The sequence below is a fragment of the Nycticebus coucang genome, chromosome 12, assembly GCF_027406575.1.
Source record: "Nycticebus coucang isolate mNycCou1 chromosome 12, mNycCou1.pri, whole genome shotgun sequence".
Taxonomy (NCBI): Eukaryota; Metazoa; Chordata; class Mammalia; order Primates; family Lorisidae; genus Nycticebus; species Nycticebus coucang.
The window spans coordinates 63,301,331-63,326,806 of record NC_069791.1 but is presented as its reverse complement, the minus strand read 5'-3'; the positions used below and the strand labels follow the sequence as shown (position 1 = coordinate 63,326,806).

The following is a 25,476-nucleotide window of genomic DNA, read 5'->3' as shown; positions in this document are numbered from 1 at the left end:
GAGGAGGTTTTTGTATGACCTCTGACCCTCTTCAGGGGCCTGGGTCTCTCTCAGTCTGTCAGTCTTTCCAGACTTGGTGGGCAAGGTAGCCTTTCCCCTCTGTGCCACCCAGTGAGTGCACATTAAGTTATAGTAAGTTTTTGGCCCAGGGTTTGGGGTGAAGACTGTCACTTGTTCTAGGTGTGTTGGGCAGAATCTTTTCTGATTTCGAGCCGTGATGGGGCAACTCTAATGAAGATTTTCTCTAATTATCCTAGGCCTGAAATGGCTCTGATGTCTGGCCTGATAAGTAGAGCCCTCTGGAGCGTGAATGGCTTTTGGGAGTGTTACTTAAAATGTTGCCTTGCCTGCTGAAATTTAAGAAGACAAGGCAGGAAAAAGCTGAATCTGTCCCCAAATGCTCTCTAGGCCAGGATGCAGTATTTGATGTCCTGCTAATTCTGAGTGGGTAGAGGGGGCTGTGTTGACCACCCTTCTGCCCAGGGAGCACAGTACCCTGGGAAACACGAGGGGTTGTGCCAAACAGATGTTTGCCTATTCTTGATTGTGTTTGATGAAAACCTAGGCACCTTGCCACAGGGACCTCCTGTTTAAGGAGCTTTCAGAGTCATATTTCAGCTACCAAAAGCTGTTGTCTTATGGATGGCTTCTCCAGCATGTTCTGTGGCAGCACCATGCTGTGTCTTAGAAGAAAATCTCATATTTGTCTTGGCAACATGTGGGGCTTCCTGGTAAATGGGCTGGGGCCAGCCTCTGTACAGCCCCAGATGTTCGCTTTGAAGTCCTGGCTTTGCAGGTGGACCCCAGAGGGGAGAAATTCCAAAAATGTCTCACATGGCAGTGCTGTTAAAGTTCTCTTCTGCTCTGGCAAAGAAGCGAGGTCCACTGTGCTGCTTGCCTGGGTTACTGTGAATTCTTGTGTGTGTCTGCCACTGGGAGCTTCTAGGCAAGATGCATGAGATGCAGGCAACACAGCTCTCGTGGGACTCACAGGCTGTAGCAGTGCCCACTTGCCAGCCTTTAACGGAAGCAATCACAGAGATACCAAGAAGGGATTGTCTCAGGAGGTGCTATTTAAACAAAGACCTGAGGATTTATTGTTCATGAAAGTATGGAGAATTTGGCCTTTTTTTGTACAGAACCATGACTGGGGTAGTGGAGGAATGTCATCATACAGGTGCTGCTGGTATCAGCACCCAGACCTGTGGAGCTAGAAAGAGGCATGGTGTGGGTGCATAGGTCTGCTTGTGGGTACAGTGTGTGCCCTAAGGCTGGGAAGACTTTGATGGCCAGCAGAGGTGCTTGGGCCTTGCCATCAGATTGTGGAGTAAGGCTGCACTGGGGGGAATGGGGCAGGACCTCTTAAATTGTCCTCTGGGTATGCAGTGGAGTCGTGCTTTGGTCCAGGGACTTGAGACTCAGAGCTTCCCAGGTGGTGGAGAGTGTAGGACCAGTGGGCTGGGAGACTGGCATTTCTCTGGGATCTCAGAAATGCCACCAAATCCCTCTTCTGTATCTCAGCTTTGCCATCTGAACAAATAGCTCAGGTGATCTGGGGTGCCTTCAGACATGTTTGCTGTGTTTCCTGCTGCAGTGGCTTAGCACACCCACCTTACTGGTTCTTTTTTGGACATTCCTCATGAGATGTTGTACAAAACTCAGAAAAGACATGCTCTGTGCCCCCTCCTTAAGGGAGTCTCTGGGGAACCCTGTTCCATGGAAACAGAGATTGCCTTGTTCTGGACCTGGTTGTGCCTGGTTGTGAGGGGTGGCTCTTGGTTTTGCTCACGAACCCATAAGCTCAGTTGTGAGAAGGGACAGGTTTTGGCAGGTCATCCCAGTCCTCTCAGCTGCTGTTAACAAAATACCATAGCCTGGGTGGCTTATAAATAGTTGATCTTTATTAAATCGCAGTTTTGGAGGCTGGAAGTCCAAGGTCAAGGTACTGGCAGATTTGGTGTCTGGGGAGCCCACTTCCTTCTCATAGACGGTGCCATCTCGATGTGCGCTCATATGGCACAAGAGCACCAGTCCCGCGGGTCAGGGCTCTGTTCCCAAGATCCGGTCGCCTCTCAGAGTCCCCACCTCCTAATATCATCACCTTTGGGGTTATGGTCTCAACACAGGAATTTTGCAAGAACACAAGTATTTAGAACATAGCACAAGTCTGATATGTGAGTCCAGTATGAGGCTGATGAAGCCAGTTTAGAAATTTTGTGGGTGGAGGTGGGCATCATTCTGTCTCTCCCAAGTCTCATTCCCTAATGATGAGCTCCCACAGGCCAGAATGGCCCTGGGCAGGGCTTAGAAACCCCTCCCCAGCTTCTGTTGCCTCCACTTTCCAGCTGGTAACTCTCTGTGTCACATATGTGGTATATGCAAGGGGCTTAGTGTGGCACTGGGCATACACTTGAGTGCTCCAAGCCGCACATACAGGTGTGTGTGTCCACCTGTTTATTTGGGCTGCACTCTGCTTAAGTTCCCTCCCCTCCTTCAAAAGCCACACCCCCAGCCAAGTGGCCAGGGTCAGCCCCACCAGTGGTCAGCTGTGGCTGTCAGGGTTATCCATTGTATAGTCCCTCTCCCCTGACCCTATTTTTGGAGGGTTTCTCTCTGACCTCCAACCAGAGCCATCTCCTTTCTCTTGAAATTGTGATACGAGTTCACAGAGTTCCCATATACCCTGTACTCAGCGTCCCTGGTTCACAATTTACATCGTGTGGTATGCCTTATGCGGTCAGTGAACTTGATTATGAACTGAAATTCATACTTCCTTCAGATTCCATGAGTTTTTGACTATTATCCTTTTCCTGGTCCAGGATCTTATCCAAGATACCACATCACATTTAATCATCGTGTCTCTTTAGGCTCCTCTTGTCTGTGGCAGTTTTTCTCGGACTTTGTTTTTGGTGACCTTGACAGTTTTGAGGCAGGCTGCTCATGTATTTTGTGGAACATCCCTCTTTTGGGATTTAGCTGATGGTTTCTGTCATGGAGCTAGGGGTGGGTTCTCCCCACACCTCACCTTGTCTTTGCCTGTGGGGACAAGCTTGTTGTAGAGCTGGGCTGTTGGGTGGATGCTTGACAGGAGTGAGTTCTTTTTGAGTCAGGAAAGCCCGTCCCTGGGGCAGATTGGGATGCAGTGGAAGAGCACAATTATTCCCTAGGCTTTGGGCCCACTGACTTTGTCTTGATGCCATGACATCATCACAGACTGCCACAGGAACATTGTGTACACTATCCCTCACACTTCTGTGGGCTTGAGTCCAGGGGCAAGGCTGGTCCCATGCTGTGAGGTTCGGCAGGACCATGGTGGCTCAGCTGCAGGGCTGTCATCCAGGGGCAGTGTCCAGATCCTGTAGCTGTGGCTGGCTGCTTCCTCACTCCCAGAGGAGCCACACCCTCCTCATGCTTTCCATGTGCCCCTGCCCCCCAGCAAGGGAGCTGCAGGTCTGTCCTGCTTTTCTTCCTTCCCCATCTCTGTGGAGCTCATGTGATCAGACTGGCCCAAGGAAAATTCTGGATAACCTCCCTATTTTAAGGTCCTTCATCTGAATTACATCTGGAGGGCCTTTTGCCCATAAGGTAGATGCTGACAGGGCTGGGTGTCAGTGCTGGGGATGGCATCTGCCACATGACTAGACAGGCAGCACAGGTGGCTGGGAAAGGCAGGGCCAGGGCCACACAGGGGACCACCCTGCCTAGCCTCATCAAGGGTCTAGGGTTGAGGGTCGGCCTGTGGGAAGTCTCTTTGCCTTTTTTCTTTTTCTTTTTTTTTTTTGTGCAGTTTTTGGCTGGGGCTGGATTTGAACCTGCCATCTCTGACATGTGGGTTCGGAGCCTTACTACTCCGTTGAGCCAGAGGCACCGCCCCTCTTTGTCTTTTAAGAGAAGTCTGCGATTTGAATATTTAAATGAAGTTTCTCATCTCTTAGTCACAGTGTGCATCAGAGTGTTCCTCAGCTGGGCTTGTGGCTGGGCAGCATTTGACCTCCCCCTATTCTGTTCTACCAAAAGACACTGATTCTGTTATTCAGGTCTTGTCTTAGTGTGAGAACTCCCAGGTATAAGGAGGACTAACTCATGACTTTCATCACCTGTGGAGCTCTCTCTATTCCCAAAATGAACCTCTCAGGCTTCTGTAAACTTGTACCTCACTTCTTTCTTGTTTCCTTCTCAGGGAATTTCTGTCATTAAAGTTTGCGCCTTAAGCTCCCAAGGCAGGAATTTCCATTTTTCTCTTGTCTGCTTAGTGAGTTAAAAGCCAGTAGTACTTTCTAGTCCAAATCAGCCTCAATCTGACCCATGCTGTGCTCATGGGTCTTGCTCCGAGTTGGCAAGAGAGGGCGGGTGCTGATTTCCTGTCCCTCGTAGGAGTGCTTGTGTTGGACTGATCCTGATGGCTGATGCAACCTCCGGGCCTGGGATGTAGGGTCCACCTTGCTGGCTATGTGATGAAGCTAAGCTGTTCATTAGGCCAGCTGTGCAGAGGCCTGCTGTGCTTGGTGCCTGATGGTTTTTGGAGGTTGAAGGAGGAGCTTGGCTCTGAGGCAAGCCAGACCCTAGCCTGCTTGCTCTGGCTGAGCAGCACCTCCTCTTCCAGGTACCCCAGGGAGGCTATGTTGGACTTGAGGGGTTTTCTGGTTATGGGTCTCTCCCTGTCTTTGCTGGGATGTCCCCAGTGAGTGTACTGGGTCAGGACCAGAAGTGGTAGAGCTCCGGGTAGAGCTCCGGCTTCTGTGTCCCATCTATCTGTGTGCTTGACATTTGAGTGTACGGTGCTTGGAATATGCAATTTTATTTTGAGACCCTTATTAAGTGGCTCCAGTCTAAGGATTTAATTGTTACTGATAGCTAAGAGTATAATTACCTTGGTAAAATATCATGACTATTTTAAGCGATTGAAAATTGGCTTCTAAAACTGGGTGAACACAAACCATTTTCCTATTTGAAATAAGCTGTTTCTAGCGTGCCCCTAATATCCCATAATGTGGTTGCAGAATCTTGTTTATAGAATGTAAGGCTACATTTTAGCAGGAAATTTTTTAATGAAATAAAAGTTCCCCCCCTTTCTGCACCCTGCCTTCCATTCTGGAGCAGATTATTCTTCAGAAGACATAGGTCGTTGGAGACCAGGTTTGTTGGTTGTATAGCTTCTGGTGCTTGGTGTAGAGTGGTGCCTCACACAGTAGCTGCAGAGCACATAGCTGTGTTGTCATGGTGACATCCTGGCCTGTGAAACCCTCAAGTAGGGAAATACGTGTATTTCAGAGTCTTGAAGGTCTTGATTTTAAGCTTTGGGCTGTTGTCTTGCATCTGCAGTGGCTGGGTGTTATGTGAGCACAAGAACATTGTCTTCTCTGGAGATGGGGGTGATAAAAATTAACATTCTCCTTTCCTGTGGTTTTCTCACTTTCTAGGATCTGCTCACTTCCATAAACTATCCGTTGTGAATTAGAAAACCCTTCACAAACATTCACGATGATCCTACAGTTTCCTGAGCATGGCTTGGGGACACACACAGTAAATACTGCTGGGACTGGAGTGTGAGCTGTAGATGGGCCTTAGTGAAATGGCCAGGGCCTGGGAGCTGAGGGGAGTTGAGGGAGCTGAGGGGAGCAGTGGGAAACCATGAAGAATCAAGGGGAGCCATGGGGAGTTGTGGGGTGCTGGGTGGCCATGTGCACCTGGCATAGTTCAGACACTGTTGGTCTGGGAACAGCTGACCTGCAGATGAAGAGGTGAAGGATGGCTTGCAGAAGGACTTGTAGCTGCTGCTATTTAAGATCATACATAGGGAGAGGAGGCAGGAAAAGTTCCAGGCCCACTTGTCCCCCTCCTGGTTTGCTCCTGATCAGAAGTTCTTGTGGTGCTGAGCCCTGAGCCTGCCCAGCTGCAAGGGAGACATACCTGAAGAGCAGCCTCCTCAGACTTTCTGCATGTAGAGCCTTCCCTTCCCACAGAATGTGGGGCAGAGGAGGATGGTTTTATTAGTTTAGGAGTCTCAGGGCATATTCTTCATTGACTTTTCCAGACCTCCCTTCCCAGGATGCTGCCCTCAAGTCCTCCTTTCCTTCTCTGGCTAAGGAGTTCTGGTTGGATTTTGGTGTTCGTATTGTTTGTTTTGAATCAGTGTTGTTCTTTATATCCCTTGTATTCACTTGGCTGCTTTTAAAAATGCCTACAATTATTTAAAAACTGCATACAGACAGGGCTTTCCTGCGGCCGATTCCTCTTGCAGTGGTCTGTCCAGCTGTGTAGTGTACCCAGCTTCTTTGGGTTCAGTGTCTCTGCTGGGCCAGCTGCAGGGAGTTCCCAGCTCCAGGGCCGGGAACAAGATATGTTTGTGTTCACTGCTGAACCTGCCTGTCCTTTGCCTGGAAGGGATTTAGATATGGGCCCACATTACTAGAAAATTTTTTTTGAATGAGTTATTTTTATCTGTCTTCTGTGATGTTACAGAAGATGGAGTCCCATCTTATGCATGTTTGTGGTTTTGTAAGATAATGTGATTAAAGGCAAAATGCAGTAGTATCAAGTTATATTATTTATTTTATTATCATAGACAGTGTAGGCAACTTAAACTTTGGAGACCACCCTAATAAGGTTCAACTTCACCTGTGCTTTTCTCAGCAGTAGATGACATCACTGTTTTCCCCAGGTAAGAGTCACTTCAAGTAGTTGGATTGAGTTTATTTCCAAGCCCTGGACTACCCTAATGCTATCTTTTTAAGTACTAGAATCTTATATAGCCTGGAGCAGTAGCAGTGGGGCCAAATGGGACCAGGTGGGACCAGGGCTCTGATAGCTGTGAGCCCAAGAGTTGGGTTGCCATAGGGCAGGTGCTCTTTGTGAAATTCATTTGCCCTTCTCTGCATCCTTTCTATGTTGACACATGTTCTCTTGGAAAACACTGTTATGTGCAAAGATAGTCTAAAATACATACATATGGTTTAAAGACTAAAACTCCCATATGTCTGTTCCCCGGCATAAGAAATAGAAAATGACCTCCACCAAGAAGCTTCCTGATTTCAAAAACAGCCACTCTCCTAAACATGGTGCAGTCAGTCCTTAGTTTTTCTTTTTAGCCTTATCACATAGTGGTTCTATGGCTTCTTTTTGTTTTTGACATTATCCTTTTGACATTCATCGATGCTAATGTGTTCTGTTCTTTAAATTGCTTTCGTAATCTTGTGTGGAATGAATAAATCATGGTTTGGTTATCCCTTCTTTTTTTCTTTCTGCAGTTTTTGGCCAGGGCTGGGTTTGAACCCGCCACCTCCGGTATATGGGGCTGGTGCCCTACTCCTTTGAGCCACAGGCGCCATCTCGGTTATCCCTCCTTTAGGTGGATGTTTGGGTTTCCTGGTTTTGCTGTCTGAGGCAGTGCTGTGGGATATTGTGGAACATGGTTCCGAGTACTTGTCCATATTCCACCCTTACTCCTAATCTCTGTGCTGAGGCTCCATGTGCACAGATGACAGTCACAGGCAGATCAGTGAGCAGGGAGCCAGCAGTCCCTGGCTAGGGAACCCTGCACCTATTTCTAGTCATGGCCTCAGTTCCAGGCTGAGGCTCCCCCCCCCCGCCCCCCTGGCTTTTAGCTTCACCTGTGTCTAAAGCAGCGGTTCTCAACCTATGGGTCGCAACCCACAGGAACTGTTTTGAAGGGCTGCGGCATTAAGAAGGTTGAGAACCACTGGTCTAAAGGTCTGAGGGATGAAATTACACAGCCTGTGCTCTTCTGTACCTAGATTCGATTATACAACATTCTTGAGAGATTCATGCTGTTTGTATATAGCTAAAATTCCTTATTTTTTGAAATTACACTTATGTTTTCCATTGTATAAATGCATCACTTTTTTTCTTACATGATTGTACATAACATTTGGGTGGTTTCCAGTTTGGGGATATTGTGAGTAGCATTACTGTGAATGTTTGTGTGCCTGGCACACCCAGGTGTGGCACATGCCCAGTTTAGGAGCACTGCCTGCCACTTGTTTCCAGAGTTAACTATGCCAGCTTATGCTCTTGCCAGGAATATACGAGGGTCCTTATCCTCTGGGTGCCTCCTGCCTCTACTTCTCCGTAGCTCTGTGGGCTATCTTGTGCTGCAGTGCAGTTCTGATTTTGCCCATGTTCCGTGAAATCAGGCCCCGTGTTCTGTGCATGTTGGTCATTCGGATCTCTTCCTGTGTGGCATGCCTGCTTGAGGCTTGTACCTCTATCCCCCTTTTGGGTTTAAATGGTTGTTTGACTCTTTTTTTATTAGGCTAAAGGAGTTCTTTATTCTGGATGTGAGAAACTTTTGTTGAAAATATGTATTCAGGTGTCTTCTCTTAGTCTGTAGCTTGCTTTCTCTCTCTTTTAATTGTATCTATTGTTGAATAGAAGTTTTTAATTTTTTTTTTTTTTGCAGTTTTTGGCTGGGGCTGGGCTTGAACCCGCCACCTCCAGCATATGGGGCCGGCGCCCTACTCCTTTGAGCCACAGGCACTGCCCAGAAGTTTTTAATTTTTTCTTTTTTGTTTTTAGAAACTGTTTTAGAGCTGGAGTGTAGCTTACTTTAGCCTTGAACTCCTGGGCTCAAGTGATCTTCTTGCCTCAGTCTCCTGAGTAGCTGGGACTATACTGCCATGTCCTGCTATTTTTTTTTTAGAAACAAGGTCTTGCTGTGTTGCCCAGGCTTGTCTTGAACTCCTGGCCTCAAGTGATTGTCCTGCTTTGACCTCCCAAATGGCTGAGATTATAGGCATGAGCTACCACCTGGCCAGAAGTTTTAATTTAATTCAGTCTGGCTTTCTGATGCTTACCTTTATATTGGCACTTTTGGTGTCTTAATCAGATCATCTTGACTACTAAAGTCATGAAGATATTTAAATGTTTTCTTCTAAATTTTTTTTTTGTTTTACCTTTTATATTTTGATCTTAATATAAATCTGGAATTGATTTTTCAAGATGATGTGAAGTAGGTATGAAGATTTGACTTTTCCTTACTTAAACATGCAGTCGACCTTCTTCATGTACCACATTGCTACCATAACCATGAGCCAGGTAGCCATGTGTGGGTGGGTCATCCGTGGCTTCTGTTCTCCGCTGGTTCTTACTCTGTCTTTTACCAGCACCACATTAACTTCCTTCCTACTTCAGTATAGTGTTTTGATATTTGTTACTGAAATACTCTAAATTTGTTTTGGTTCTTTATGATTCTTTTTGTTTCTTTGCATATCCTTATGCAGAATCAGGGTTTTTTTGTCTTTGTTTTTTTGTGAGGGACAGAATCTCTGTTGCCCTGGATAGAGTGCCATGGCATGTAGAGCTCATAGCAACCTCAAATTTCTGGGCTCAGGAGATCCTCTTGCCTCAGCCTCACGAGTCGCTGGGACTACAGGTGTCTGCCATAACTCCCAGCTGGTTTTTCTGTTTTTAGTAAAGACAGGATCTTGCTCTTGCTCAGGCTGGTCTTGAACTCTTGAACTCAGGTGATCTACCTGCCTCAGCCTCCCAGAGTGCTAGGATTACAGGCATGATGCACTGTGCCCAGCCCAGAATCAGTTTGTTAATTCCTACAAAAAACTCTGCTGGAATGAGATTAAGATCACAATACATTTTAAAATTATTTTGGGGAGAAGTCAAACCTCAACATCATTTTGTTGTCTTAACCATAGCATTATATTACATATTTTACCATTTATTTAGATATCTTTAATGTCTCTCAACAGGTTTTATAGTTTTTAGGGTATCAGTCTTACATACCATTATTTTTTTAATGAGTATTTTCTGCTTTTGTTGTAGTTTTAATGGTATCTTTTAAGGCAGTGTTTTCAACCTTTTTTATCTCACAGCACACTTGAACCTACAGTTAAACTTCCACAGCACACTAAATTATGTTGATCAAAAAAAGAGTAAAAAGAATATACTTTGCTTTGAATGTCTTTAGAAAATAATTTAAGTAATGATCTTTAAAAATTTTTGTGTCACACCTAAGATCCTCTCATTTTTACACACTGGTTGAAAATTACTGTTTTAAGGCTTTTATCTTCTGTGTGTCACTGGTATTTGGGAATACAGGTGGGTCTTGTCTGTTGATTCTATACCTGACAGTCTCACTGTGCCAGTGGTTTTCTACGTGCACTGTTACGGCCCTGTGGGTGGTGCCATCTAGTACCATCCCTCTTGGCCCTGCAGGTCAGGGTGGCAATGTGAGATGGTTGTGGGAACCTGGGGTCCTTCAGGTCTTGGAGAAGTTTCGTAAGTCACTCCTGAGTATGTTGCATGTTTGAGTGGCTACTCTGTACTGGATTAACCCTCTTCTGTTCCTTGTTTCCTGAGAGTCTTTGACATGAGTACCTGCTCCTAATTTTGATGTGGGTTGTTTCTGATATTATTTAGTTCAATTTTTTTTTTTTTTTTAAGAGACAGAGTCTCACTTTGTTGCCCCACAGCAACCTACAGCTCTTGGGCTTAGGTGATTCTCTTGCCTCAGCCTTCCGAGTAGCTGGAATTACAGGCACCTGCCACGATGCCCGGCTATTTTTTTCTTGTTGCAGTTTGGCCGGGGCCAGGTTTGAACCTGCCACCCTCGGTATATGGGGCCGGCGCCACAGGTGCTGCCCATTTTTTGATATTTTCTCTGGGTGTAGAAAGGGTAGAATTTAGCATGTTCAAACTGGAAAGCTGAGGAGCAATTATGAAGGCAAACCCCAAACTCGTTTGCATACTTGCTCATTAAATTTTTTGTTCCACAAATTCTTATTATCTCTTGTGAGCCTGGCACTGCTTAGATGTTAACAACAGTGAACTACACAGTGAAGACTTGGAACTCCAGGAGTACCTTTCTAGTGGGGTAGATAGCAAATGGGTTAATATGCAGGGCTGTGGGGTGGTGGGTACCTGGAGAGAACACAGCACTCTGAGGTGTCACATGTGTGCAGGGAGGGAAGGTGACTCATGCCTTATACTAGGTCACTCTGCTGATCCCTGAGAGAAGCTAAGGGAAAGCAAGTATAGGCTTGGATCTCCCAGGCCAGGCTGTGGGTGGTAGTGGTGTTTGTTTTGAGATGATTACAGATGATGGGAGCTGGGAAGGCAGTTGAGAGACGTCCCATGTGTTTCACCTACCTCCCTGTGGCAACATCTCATGTAGTTATAATATGTGCTATGTATGCATTGCTCTCTGTACTATGTTACCTGTGTAGATTTGTATGATTACTGTAAAGGTCTCCCTGTGCTGCCTCATAAAGCTACACCTACCTTGTGTCCCCTACTACTAATCTGTTTTCCTCTCTGGTAATTTTGGCATTTTAAGGTTATTTCATAAATGGAATCATACAGTAGGTATGATTTTAATACATTTATTTTTAATTTTTATTTAAAAAATTAATAAACTTTAGAGAAGTTATGGATTATGAAATCAAGCAGAAAATAGAGTTCCCATGGGCCTTTGCTGCCCCGCCTCCACTACACCTGCTAACTCCTTGCATTATTAGTTGAGTACATGGTTATGTACTGGTCAATGAACCCGTAGTGACATATTGTTTGCTAAAGTCCATGGTTTATGTTAGGGCCACTCTTGGTGTTATGCCTACTGTGGGTTTTGACAGATGCATAAAACCATTGTTTACTCATTGTTACAAATATCACCCTAAAAACCTGCTGTGCTCCACCTCATTCCTGTTCCCCCAGTCCCACTACTGCTCACCCTTTACTATCACCATTGTTTTGCCTTTTCCAGCAGTCAGCTAGTTGGAATCATAGTATGCAGCCTTATTAGACCAACTTCTTTCACTTTGCAATGTTTTTAAAGATTCCTTTGTAGTTTTTAATGGCTCGGTAGTTCATTCTTGCTACCGCTGAAAAGTATTTTGTGGGATATACCGCAGTTTGTCCAGTCACCTACTGAAGTACTTGTTGGTTGCTTCCAGATTTTGGCGATTTTGAATAAAGCTGCTCACAATGACAAGTTTTATTTGGGTGAGGGTACCTGGGCTGTGGTCCTGGGCTGACTGGAAGCTTGTGCTCTGCCTTCAGTGCCAGCTCACACTGGAGGGAGGTTGTCACCTATATGAAGCTTTTCACACTCAACATTTTCTTTCCTTTTAATAAAAGCTCTTAGAAGTCAGGGCTTTATTTCTGTTTATAAATGTGGAAACTGAGACACAGATAGCAGGTAAATAGTGAATGTGGTGGAAGCAAGGAGGGAGTCCCCTGGCTTGCCCTCGCCCAGTGACTGCTGGTTTCTATGCTCGTCCTAGCCCTGGTGCTAAGTGATCCTGTTCTCCTCTCCCCAGTGATCCTTAGCGTTGGGGCCTTGGGCCCATGTAGGAGGTGTAGGAGTTCCGTGGTGGCATAGGTTCTAGGCAGGCTCTGCCTTTGCTCATTTTGGGCTCGCTTTGCATCTGGGTCTATAACCAGCCTTTGCACTTCCTTTTCCTCCCTCCTTCCTTTCTTCCTTTCTTTCCTCCTTGCTCATGGCCCCTTTATCTGCCCCAGGAGGAAACTCAGGCTGGCAGCCTGTTCCTCCCTCTACTTAGGGTCTGAGCTGCAGGCACTGTCCTGAGGCTATGATATCCTACTCTTGTACCCTGGAGAACAACAAATCATGTCTGTTCTTCTCATAATAGAATGAAGTGTGCCCTCTGATTGCCCATCTGTCTTCTTTTCCACATCCCCCCTCAGGTCTACAACTTTATAATCTCCTTGAAAGGATTTCTCTTGTATACCTTTTTAGTGCTAAAAATGCTTGGTCTTAGGGAGCACCAAAGGAAATATTTAAAATACTCAGTACCTGCCCTGTCTTTTGGAATTGCCTCCTTTGTAGCTCTCCAACTCTAACTCTTTGTCTCAGCTTTTTGTGTGCATTCCCTTTGTAGCTATTCAGGCATGTGGGGTTGGCACTGGGGCCTTGTTTAGCTTAGCCAATTGAGGCTTAATAGTGGCTTGGAGTCTTGGCCATAGCCACCTGGTGGGCTTTGGTGCCAGACTCTTAATCTTATATCTCCATTGTGATGCCGTGCCCCAGCCTGAAGCCAGGGCCCCCACAGCTTGCTCTGCACACAGACCTTTGGTGTCATATGTAAGTGGTGATAGTACATGTCTTCCTGATCTTTTGTTTAAATGTGGACACCTTGTTGTGGACCTCGTGGGTGTGGGCAGGTGGGGCCTGGCTTTGCAGGTCCTTAATTGGCTATCCATGGCCCCAGCTGTCCTTGTTGGGGTGGAGCAGCTGCTGAAGCTGCCAGGTTCAGCATGCTACCTATGGCCCTGTTGTGGCTTCTCCTTTCTGTCCTTGGCACCTCACAGCGCCATCCCTGTGTATTTTCAGTCTTTCTCATGCCAGACCCATGCGCTAAGTGATGTCCTGGGGCCCCGTCCTGGCATAAGCCCCCTGTGTTGGGGCTTGCCAAAGTGTGCTGAGGCGAATGTGACCATAATTCTGGGTCCCGGGTCCCTGTGATGAGGTGCTCTGTCCTCCATGTCCAGGTTCAGCATGCTACCTATGGCCCTGCCGTGGCTTCTCCTTTCTGTCCTTGGCACCTCCTTTTGCATAGGCTCCCGAGAAGACGACTTGAGACAAGATTATAGGTGGCCTTTGTGCCAAGTTCCATGTGAGCTGATGGAGCAGCCTGAGCCTGCCTGTTTCCAAGGACACCGAGCAATAATAAAATGAGAGCTAGTGTTGGTGACAGATGTACCGTGTGGCCCAGGTGATGTGTGTGCCTCAGTGTCTTACTACCTTTTACATTTCAGAAAGGAGAAAATGAAGTCTCCTGTTGGGTGTTGATTTGGGGCACCAGCACTGGTCACTCTGGGCCCTGTACTGCTGCTGCTCTGCCTGCCCCTTGGAGGAGACAGAGATTGCTTGTGTGCCTGAGAGTCATGTGGGTCTTATCAACAGTAGAGTTATGAAGCATTTCTGGGGTGGGGTGTGTGATCCACACATCCAGTCAGTGCCAAGGTGGTCCTGAGTGGGTCTGTGGGTCAGGGTTGAACAGCAGAGGTCATGCCATTTCATTTGGTAAATGCCTTTCATGTGCCCCGTACCAGCCCCCACATGCACCTTGCTGTCCTGTCTGGGTTATCAGTACCCAAAGGGCAGGGCCTGCCTGTGCCTCCTTCTGTCCTTTCTGTCTTGACTGATCTGTGTGCCCAGGTAATGGTACAGGAAGGGACTGGGTCCTGCTGCCATCCTGGGTCTTTGAACTCTGCTCTGCTACTTCTGGTGGGTCAGGCCTCCATGCCCCTGTGTGTTTGGATCTTGGGGCCCAGCCAGTGCTGGGCATTGAGGAGCAGTCCCTTAGCATTGGCCTGGCCTCCCTGCCACAGTGACGATATGATGCAGTGATATTTGCAGGTCAAGTTCAGATTCAGACCTTGCTTTTTTCTTACTTAAAACACATCTGTCCACTTTTCCCCGAGGTTGGTAAAAAGCTGAGAGGTATGGGCAGTGAGACATAGCCCTGCTGACAAATGTTGATTCTAATTCAACATTTGTTCTGCTTAGTGAGAGGGCTCTCTTTCTTTCACAGATAAGCACGATCTTCTTGGCTTTGGAATTTAATTTTTAGGTGTTAATATTTTGTCCTTTCAGGTTACCCTTCTGGGCTGACATTTCTATTGTATCCATTTGAGGAGGAATGTCCACTTGTTTCTTTATGGGAAAATGCTATTTGTAAAGTTATTAGCCAATCTTGTCACAGATATTACTGTATTAACCCACTGAGAGGGCAGCTGGAACTAGGTCATGGTAGAAAAAGAATTCCAGGGAAAAAAGCAATTTTAGGAAATAAAATGAAATCAAAACAAAATGCCTTTTATCCTTCTCCAATTAGAAGATGATTATGAAGGTAGGACTTGTGGGTGTGTGGACCAGAGATGCCTGTGTGATGCCTCTGGCAGCCACAGTGTTAGGCCAGGAAGGAGCTGGAGATCCTCTGTGGGCTCCTGTCCTGCAAAAGCTTCCTCCTCATGCCAGCCATCTCCCCTTAGCCTCAGGGTGGTGTGGCTTAGAGGCTATGTTCTGCGGGAGTCAGATAATCCTGTTTTTACTCTTGTCTAACTTGTATTTATTCTCAGAAGAGACTACAGTCCTAACCCCCATTTTCACTACTGGTAGGGCTTCCTGGGCTTCCTTTGGTATGAGGCTATAGAACCACTAGTCCTTTCAAAGAAGTCTGGGAGCCCAACCAAAGTCTGGCTTTGGGAGAGGTGGGTGGGAGGGCCTCCTGGCTTGCTGTTCCTATACCCTTATAGGCATAGCCCTCCTGAGCCCACTGTCCTCTCAGTGGTACCAGTGGCAAGTATGTTATCAGAACACCTAGTTCTTTTTACTAAGTGGCTCCTGTCCGCTGTTACTGAGACAAGCCTTTCCTTTTTAGTGTTAGTATTGGAGATGGTAGCTTGAGTCAGGCGCCTTCTGAGGTACTGCATAAACTGGACCTTGGAGCCAGAAGATAACTGCTTCAGCCCAATGGCTGTCCTAGCCCGGCACTCTGTCTCCTTGGGACAGCCCTGGAATCTCCACCTCCTCATGGCCTAAGTGCTGTGCAGAGAACTCAGGGCCCCAACTGTTTGGCCTACTCGCTGCTCTTCCTTCTAACCCTCCTGCTGTGCCCCAGGTTGCCCCACGGCCTTTACATATGCTCTTTCCTTTCCTGGTGCCTTGGTGCACCTCCCCAGCTCTGTCTCCTCTGGCATCTTTTTCACCTCCCTCTCCTATGAGGCAGGGACCTTTTCTGTTTTGTATAGGCACAGTAAGTCATACACCAGGCACTCAGTATCTGTCTAGTGCATGTTGGACTCCTTCAACTGATAGAAGTGGCTGAGGTCCAGAGGTGGCCTGCAGTGGTTGCACAGCACCAGGGAGCATCATTCCTGCCCCCCCCTCATTCTGTGATCTTTTCTGTGAGGGCAATGCTGAGCTGAGCTGGGCTGGGCCGGGCCGGGCCGGGCCAGGCCAGGCCAAACCAGACCAGCCCTCACCTCAGCTGGCCTCCGACATATCTCCACGAGGCCTGTGAAGGTGCTGCCTGCACTGGTCCTGCACCCCTATTCCTATCCTTCTGGTTGCATACGCAAAGGTTTTAGGGACATCTAACAGTGCTTGCATCAAGGTAGCAAGCACAGATGTTTCTATTTTTGATTCTGTGAGTTAAAATTAGCAACTTGGAAAATGGTGTTAATTGTCTTTAACTTTCCCAGCAGTGAAAGCATAAGAGGCACAGCTGTCAGGCAGAGCAGGAAGCCAAGTGGGACTCTGCCCTGGTGGAAGGCTTAGCTTGTCCATAACTCTGCCATATCCTCAGGGGACTCTGACAGGTGCAGGGAAGGTCCTGTCTTCATAAACAATTTTATTATTTTATTCCTGGGCTTTTTTTGCTTTACATTTATAGCAAAACATCTTCATTCTTATCTCTTGAGCTGTGTGGCATTTCCTTAAAGCTTGAACCTAGCTTCCTCATGTAAGTCTGGACATCCACAGCTAGAGGCTCCCACAGCGTGGCTAGGTGTGAGGCTGAGAAACCTAGAGCATCTTGACTGGGAAGGAGGGTGTGGAGTCTTCAACCCTCCTCAGCTTTGGGAATTTTAACAAAAAAGAGACTGAGGCTTCAAGAGGGGTCCAGGGAGGGGTCTTCAGCACCTGGGCCAGGCCAAGTGCCTGGACTCAGCATTGGGACCTTCAGCTTGGCTATGGGTGACATGCAGGGCTGCCCATGTCCCTGAATGTCTGCAGGTGTCTGGGGGTGGGCCTGGAATATTCCTCCCTGACTCCCAAGGCTCTCTGTAGCTTGACATTATCTATGTTTGTACATTAAGCTCCCTTGTCATTGTTGGTAGAGTCCTGTTCCCTTTTTCACTCAGTTTCGAAGAAATCCAAATCTTTGAATAACCTTGATCCTGAAAGGAAAGGAAGTTGGCTGCAGGTGAAAATTGATGGTCATGCGGAAAGGCCTGGTTCTCTGCCAAGGCAGGCCACAGAGTGTTACTGCTAAAAATAGATGCAGCATCTTGGTGGTGATGTTTGAATTGTCGCCAAGCCCCTCCTGGAGACATTCAAGAGATGTTGAGATGCCACCCAGCCTCCCTTGACTGCTCAGCTCAGGTCTGCCCTAGGCCTGTAATGCTGATGGCCAGGACAGCACCATGTTACCAGGCAGCTCCCCCTCAGTGTGACTGCACTGTGAGTTGTTCTTGTGCCACTGCATAGTCAAGAATCCTGAAAGTTTCTCAGGCCCGGAGTTAAAGACCTGCAGAGTCAGGAGGCATGGGAGGCTTTGGGCTTTCCAGCTTCTTTCTCCCTTTCTGCCAGAGCAGGAGGATGAAGCAGCAGTCCCAGGGTACCTGGCCTGGTGATTGGCCCATCCTTGGCCTTTAGTCATTGTGGTTGCTGTGGGAGCAGCCTGTGTTTACAGGGGTCAGGCTGATGCCAGAAAGGTTAAGTCCCATACTTGGCCCCACCCCACCCTTGTCCTCACCACTCCTAGCACGGCTGTTTTGTTTGTTCCTCCAGGTTTGGACTGTGTCTGTGGTGCTGGAGGGTCACCCTTACCCCATGAGGCCCAAGAGGCCCTCAGACCCCTGCACAGCCCCCAAGAGCCTGCCAAATCCTTGTTTCTGATGTGGGCTCTTACCAGGCTTCCTCAGTTGACTCAAATTTGCAGTAGATCGAAGGAGACATGTGAGCTTGTGGCAGTTGATTTTTCCTCTGGGATGCTGATGCTGACATGGTACATTGTGGCTGCCTGTGCTGGTAACTCTAGGACCTTCCTGCTTCTCTCCAGTGTAGGCTGGGGGTGGGTGGGTACCACCTCCCCTGGTTCTGCTTGGCCTGAGTTCATGACCTGGTTCTACAGGAGCGCCCTGCGGTGTACCAGGCCATTTCTTTTTCTTGCCTCCTGTATGGACACCTGTGTGGGTGTTTCAGACTTCATTTTCAGAGATACTTAAGAGGGCCCTTGGGGTTGGTGAGCTACTCTGGGCCTTTTGGTTGCCCTTGGTGAACATGAACTGAGGGTTGGCACAGAAAAGTCAGCAGAAACCATGGGTGGCCCCTCACTGTGCGTGAAAATGGAGGTGGTATTCCCGGGGCATGCTCTGAGAAAGAGCCTGGGACTGGGGGTGAGGAAACACGACCCAGAGTCTAAACTATGCCGCTCTGAAGCCTGGGCCTCTCACCCACCTCCCTTACTCTCTTAACCTTTGTATCCTGTCTTAAAGAATGATGTGTGTGGGCCTTACCCTATCTGCCATACAGAGCTGATCCAGGATAGCATGAGTGAATACCTTGGAAATGACTTTAAATCATAATGTTCAAACATACATGGTTTGTAGTTCATCATCAGCTCCCTCAGCAAACCTGTGGTTAGTTCTAGTCTAAGGGACATATGCTCCTAAAAGTCGCCCTGCTATGCAAAAATCTCATTAAAAATAACATAGGAATCTGCTAAAAATGGCAGCATGGTTCATACCTGTTTGGTGATTAGGCATGTGCGAATGCTGAGATAAATTCAGATTGATCTTGAAAACACCCCTTGTGGAAGTAGCTGTTGCCACTTGTGCATGATTGTGAAAACTGAAGAAGCTTACCTAAAGGAGGGAAGGTGTTGTATAGGTATGCATGGGTGTGCTCAGGGGGTCCTAGAGCACCACACACTGAGTACACTGAGGGGTGGTACTATTGGGGCAGCTGCTTTCTGACACAGCTATCCGGCCCAGTGCCGCTCTTTGCCTGCATCTAGAGAGGTGGTTCATGACAGGAAGCTGCTTTTCCCACCCTTCACTTCCACAGAACAGCCCCTCTCCCTGGTTGGTAGTGTCAGGACAGGGCCCAAGTTTCAAAACTAGATACAGTTGAGCTGACTGTCCCCCCGCCTTCCCCCCACCAACACATATGCTCACTCTGTGCTAGGCTTTGTGCAATGTGGCTGAGATTTATTACTGTTAATCACATTTATTTTCTAGTTAATCTGTTAAATACCTGGTACGAGAGGTAGGCATTCAATAAATAGTAGCTATTGCTATCATTCAAATTAACTCCTTATTTTCACTGACACTTTTATAATAACCCCCATTTAAAAATCATTGGGAAAATTCTGAGCTAGGATTTGTATAACCCCATTTATGTGGGAAGGAGATCCATAGCTTGTAAGGTTAAGGGAGTGCCTCAGATAAACAGGTAGGACTCCCACTGCAGGTGTGCTGACCCCAGGCTGGAGCCTGCTAAGCTCCTCTGCACTCATCTCATTGCCCGCCTCGAGTCCTGGGGCAGGATGTCTGGCACACTTGTATATGTGTGTGTGCCAGAGTGCTTGCACTTTGAGAAAGCCAGTCTTTTTATGCAGTTTGGCTACTTTTCCCAGGGGAACCTCATGGAACTTGAAGCTTGGTAGAGGAGGATGGGAGCTGGCCATTGTAATGGTTATTAAATAGCAATAGACCAAGGTCTGTATTCACAGATACAGAGTGTGCTTAGACTGGGAGGTATTAAATATCATCCATCATAAAGTGGAAAACAGTGAGATGCAGGGAGTGAATGTGGAGTTAATATTCTCTTGGTTAACTTTGCCTATAAAGAGCCAAACTGCCAGAGAAACTCCAAATAGGAGGAGTGGAAATTCTGTTAGACCAAAGCAGTCACTAATATGGTCTGCAGAATGAGGCCCAGGTTTCCACACATGCTGGTGTTTGTGGCATTGTTCTGGGGCCTGCCTGTCAATTCTGTACTGAATTGTATAGCTGTGGGTCAGAACAAGAGTGTTTTGGGGTCCTTTGCCAGGATTCTTGTTGCTTGCTTTTGCCTTGGGTCAGCTTACATGTGTTTGGAGAGCTGGCTTTGCTTGGAGAACCCAAAGATTTGGGAAAGGAGGTGCCTTGGCTGAAGGCTTTCACCCAGGAGTGTGGTGCACAGTAAAATAGCTTGGAGGTAGGACTTGGGAATCCTGTAACTGGAGCACAGACTCCCTCCTTGATAGCCCCTTTGTTGCTGATCCTTGAGGCTCTTGTTCTTCTGTGAAATGGGTGTGCTCAGCCCAGGGGCTGTTGTTTGGACCACATGTGGTGTATATAGGTAGAATGTGGGTTTCTTGTCCAGGCTAGGACTGGGTAGAGAGGGGAGACACCCTCTCTGGTGCTGCTGTTAAGGGGGGACTTATGGGGTCTTTGAGGGCTTGTGGTTCAGGCTGGTGATAAATTGCTCCTTGCCCATCCATGACACAAAGTCAGAGTGTAGCATACAGCAGATGTGCAAAGGCTGAGGTTTGTGTCAATTCTGATATGCCCAGTGCTCCTCGTAGGGGTGGGTGGCTCTGGGAAGCTTCCAGCCGCCCGCGTGTAGGTGCTTTTCCATTTGCGGGGCTCAGCTTCGGAAAAATATAAGTGAATTTGGATAGTTCTGTGCTTTCCCCTTCCAAAGATCTTTTTAACTCTTTTAGACTAAAGGTTCAAGTAAGTTTTAATGTGTTTAAAGCATTTGCCTGTTTGGTGGGGTACTTCAGCCCAGCTAGGGGACAGTGCCTGTCAGAGAACCACCCTCATCCCAGGAGTGGCCTACAGGTTTGCATGGGATACCTCCTTATACCCACCCCCCAAGGTACAGCTGGGTGGCTACCCCAGCACTTGGCCTACCTTCCCAGAGGATGGCTTCCTTTGCTTTGAATCTTTCGTTCTGAGCGTGGAGGAGCCAGCCCAGTGCTATTGAAGAGCTCTTCAATAGCACTGGGCTGGACCAGATGATGTGGGGGTATTATGCCATCCTTTCTAGGGGGTGATGGTATGGCCTCCTTTTGGGCCACTGGAGAATATTTGAATTTAATTACTACTTGAGTCTCATCCTGTGCTCCCAAAGCTGAGCACAGACACTAGGGCAAGCCTTTGGTTGAGGGTGTCTCCCTGGGATGGGCCTGAAGTGATGTCTGGTTAGGGCTGGGCTTTTTAGTGACAAATTGGCTCCTATTCTGCTCTCCCGCCCTTTCCTTTAAGAGATCGTATTGTACTTTCCACTGTGCTATGGGGCCTGCAAATCTCACTAAGTGGCTGTCGTTTTTTTTCTGGGGCTTCCTTGGGTGCTGTAATAAGCTTGTATAAAGAGCTTGATCCACAACTTTATAATAAATTAGATGCACTGGTTAGCCTTCGTCAGTGATTTTTATTAACCACTGGTTAAAGAAATATTGCTGGTTACAGAGGCATGATTTATTTCTGTGTGCGCCAGCCTCATTTAGCCCCTGTAAGCTCCTGAGAGGGATGGCGCTATATAAATGCCAAGTCCTGGGCTTATAATGAGAAGCATGTGTAGGAGGTGGCAGGAGGGGTGTGTGTGTTGGATGGGGAGTGCCACAGACCCAGGTCTTAACAGATGGAGAGATGTGCCCCTGGTTAGGGTTAGGGTCAGGAAAACAGGGTATGAAGCACTTGGGTAGGAGGTTGGTAGTAGGAGCTCCTTTGCTGAGTTGCTTTGCCCTGAGAAATGACTGCATTATGGGCTTTGCATTGAGGATGCCTAGCTCAGATTCTGACTATAGCCATGTGGCTTGGACATGTGATCTACCCCGCAGGATCCTGGGTCTCTCCTGGTCTGGTGAGGTGACAGCTGGCTACCCTGTCCACACCACAGCAAGAGGAACTTCTTGCCCTGGCAAAACAGTACCGTGCTGGTGGCTTCTGTTTCCTGCTGCTTTCTTGCTGAAGCAGGGGCCTCCATTCCCAGTGGTGTTCTTTGTTTCTGACTTAATCCAATAAAGCTGAGCAGGAAAGCAAGTGGTGGCACTGAGTCCCATCTTTACCTATGGGGGAGAAAAACTGAGGCCAGTTCAAGGAAAGAAACCTGTCCAAGTTGCCTGATGACTCTGCCCAATGCTGTTTCTGTAGCTGCTGAGTCGTATTTGTATATCTTTCAGTCACAGTCTAATCTGTATTCCATCTCCTTTGGGATCTGGACCTTGTGTTTTAAGTGCCATTTCTTGTGTCTGTGAGTCTTTCTGCCTCCTTGCAGTAAATGCCAGCTGGCTTCTTTGTTATCTCATCTCAGCGTGGCCAAACCTCAGGGGCCAGGGTGCATGTATGCAGACCTGGCTCCATGATTGATGCCGTTGGAAACCTTTCTGTGGCTGCATCTCGTTTCATCATTGGAGAGAATTAGGGGGGTTGTTGGCAGGATTGAGTGAGCTCAGATGAGTTAGCAGAAGTGTGCCCTTAGAGCAGAGTCTATCCTGTGAGTATTTGCCATGATTTTTATTATTTAGACAGCTTCTGGTACTCCTTCCCTATGGCTGTCATGGTGGCCAGCCCTGGGCAGTTGATCCTCCCAAGCTGCTCTTCCCATCTCCTTTCCGCCCCTGCTGTCATCCCAGCCTTCAATGTGGTTGCCAGACTATTACCACCAACTTTTTAGAGACCCTTTGGCCAACCCACAGTCTATGTGCTCTCACATTTATGAGCTGGGCGAGCTGTGCTCAGTTACATCCTGCAGGATGAGCTGTGAAGCATCTAGAGATGGGCTCAGGGCCTGTCCTCCTCGGTCATAGCCATAGACCCAGCACTGTTTCTGCATTGGGCAGTGATGGGTGTCAGGGAGTGGAGAAGGACAAACAGGCAGAAGAACCTCCCTCAGGGCTCCCAGGGGCAGTGCTGCCCACTCACTAGGAAAAGGCCCAGAATCTGAAGGGCTGCTTGTGAGGCTTAGGTGCCAATGCAACCAAGTGGTTCAGCAAGTAAGAGCCCCTACCCTACCCTGTGCCAGAGCCTCCCTGTGCAGCCATGTGGTGGAGCAGCCCAACTCCCACAGGGCAGTCATGACACAGCATTTTGTAGGTAAGATATCCAATGTGGCTTCACAACGTGGTCCATCTCAACTACCCCTGGTCCTAGCCTGCAGGACTCACTGGCTGTGATGACCTGCAGAGGAGAACTGGAGCTGGGAGAACAGAGGATTAAAGTTAATTAAAGAGCTCTTCCTTGTTTCCTTACCCTTGTATCTGCCAGCTATTTACATGCTAATGCAGCCCTGCCACGAGGATGAGAAAGGTGTCAGCTCTAGGCATATCATCATCCAAGAAAACAGAGGGTAAAATGAGATGAACGTGGTTTTATATATTTAATATTGTGTCCCTATGGGAAGGAAGCAGTGTGGACATCTGAAAGTCAGCGTTGTTTCTTCTTCCGTATTTCCTGAAGTGTCTGCATGGTGACTTGAGTTTTCTCCATTAAGGCTCCATCTTACACTGCATAATTGAATGCATTATGCATGGTAATATCTTCGTATAAGCAATTTTATAAATAAAGAGATTGCAGAGAGCGGGGACTAAACTTTCTAAGTATGGGGCTGTCTTTGCCGAAATCCTGTCTTCCTTTGTGAAGGTAAAACTGTCAGCTTCACAAGATCAGCTGGTGATAGTGTCATCTGGCCCTTAGCACTGCTGCCTGGAAGAAGGAAAGGCTTTGGTTTGCATGGTGCCCCTAGGTGGGCAGTGTGCCTGGAGTGGGGCTCACCAAGTGTTTATTAGATGAATAAATTAATGTTGATACCATCATTCAATGTACTGTAGGATCTAGAAGCCAGGGTTTGGGGTGCTTAGAATGTGAAAGCATGGCTATCAGGGGTGCTGTGTGTGTTTCTGTGTGCATGTGTGTCTCTTTGTGTCTGTGCATGTTACCTATGCATGTCTGTATGTCTCTGTGTGTATGTGCATGTGTGTCTATGTGTCTGAACATCCGAGTGCGTGGATCTGTGTGTCCGTATGCCTGTTTCGTTCTTCCTCTGTAACGAGGCACACTTGCTGCTTTGTGGGGGAGCATGCATGCTCAGCTTTGCTTTCTAGAATAGAGATGGATGTGCACAGGCAGCTGTGGTGAGGCTTGGCCAGGGCGGAGTGGGTACCGAGTGAGCTTTGTGTTCCGTGTTCCCCACTGTGAGCCACTGTGGTGGTAGTTGACACTTAGAAGTGATACTGTTTTGTTGGAATCTCCTACTCTTTTCAGGCAAAGAGAAGGTTTAGTGACCTGCCACTTAATTATATGCCTGCCTTCAAAGCCTTTCCTCATCTGGTTTTGAACTTAGGCTGAGTGTTACTTTTGAACCAGGTCAAAGGCATTCATATCTGATGTTAGTTGAAGCAGTGAGAGCAGACTTTATCTAGTCCCTGCTGGATGTGAGGACAGAGCTGAGCTCCACTTGGATTTGTGCAGAATCAGCTTGGCCTTTTAAGGTGGTGGTGGGGGGGAGTAGGCGCCCAAATAGAGTAGGGAGGTAAAAGGTCACAGAGAGTGGGTAAGAGGGTGGGGCAGTGTCAGTGTGGCAGTGGTCTGCTGCACAAAGATTGCCTCCCCCACCCCCCGACTGGGAGTTTTGTGTGTGCCAGCCCCAGGCTGGAGAGGGTTCTGCTGTCCTTCAGTGGAGAAGGGTCAAGTGCGCCTCCCCCCATTCCTCAGTGTATATTCAAGGTATAAAAAGGAATAAGCTGTTGATAAACACAGCAACTTGAATAGATTTCCAGATAATTTAGCTGAGCAAAACCCAATTCCAAGAGGTCATGTACTGCAAGAGTCCATTTATATATCATTACTTCATTACAATGAAGTTATGGAAAACATGAATGATTGCACAAGTTAAGGAAGGGTGGGGGGAGCTGGCTGGGCTGTTGGGGGATTTTGGTGGTGATAAACGAGCTTCTGTAACTTGCCTGTGTCATTGCCAGAATCCTGGTTGTGATGTCATGCTATGGTTCTGCAGATGTTACCATTAGGGGCAACTCAGTAAAGGTACATGTGACCTCTGCAATATTTTTTATAGCTACTTACAAATCTATAATTCTATCAAAATAAAAAGTTTAGTGTCATAACCAACAAAAGCAAAAAAAAAAAAAAAGGAGAGGAAAAGCTGACATGGCATAGTGTTTGTCAAAATTAGAGCAGAGGGAGAGTGTCCCTCCATCCAGATCAGAAATGTTGGATTTGTCTGTAATTTCAGAGGGGTATTGGCTCTGCCCCATCCCTACTGTAGCTGGCTTGGGTGCTGTTCCAGCAGGCATTTTTGCTGGCTGTTCCAGGCATTTGCCTGGGCACCTTAGTGCCACCTTAGCTCCTCCTTAGCATTTAGTCTGTTTAAAAGTAGGCCTGTTCCTCCTTGGGCTGGATCAATCTGTTGCATGGCACTGCCCACCCACCCTCGCCACTCCTGCTCCGGACCCTCATCCTTAAGTAGTTTGTAATGACAGAATTGCTCTTGGTAGGTGCCATTAAATTATGTTGAGGGTTCTTTAAGAAAGAGCCTATTGCTTCTTCCTTCCACTGTAAAGATGTGATTAAGTCTGATTAAGTCATAATAACCCTTAAGGCCCTGGGAGGAATCCATTCTGAATTTAGTATCCAGAAGAATTTTCTTTTCCTATTCAAACGGTCTGTTTATGTTCATTGAACTTCGTAGTTGATCACATTTCTCTTTTCATTGTGTTTGATGGGAAGCTTAAAACCGAATCTATGTTT

The 25,476-nt window shown here is 47.4% G+C and overlaps 1 protein-coding gene across 5 annotated transcripts in view; it reads left to right on the top strand.

Moving 5' to 3' along the window:
* The window catches only part of MAD1L1 (mitotic arrest deficient 1 like 1), a 472,925-nt gene that overhangs the window by 172,573 nt on the left and 274,876 nt on the right, over nt 1-25,476 (top strand). The window lies entirely within an intron of this gene.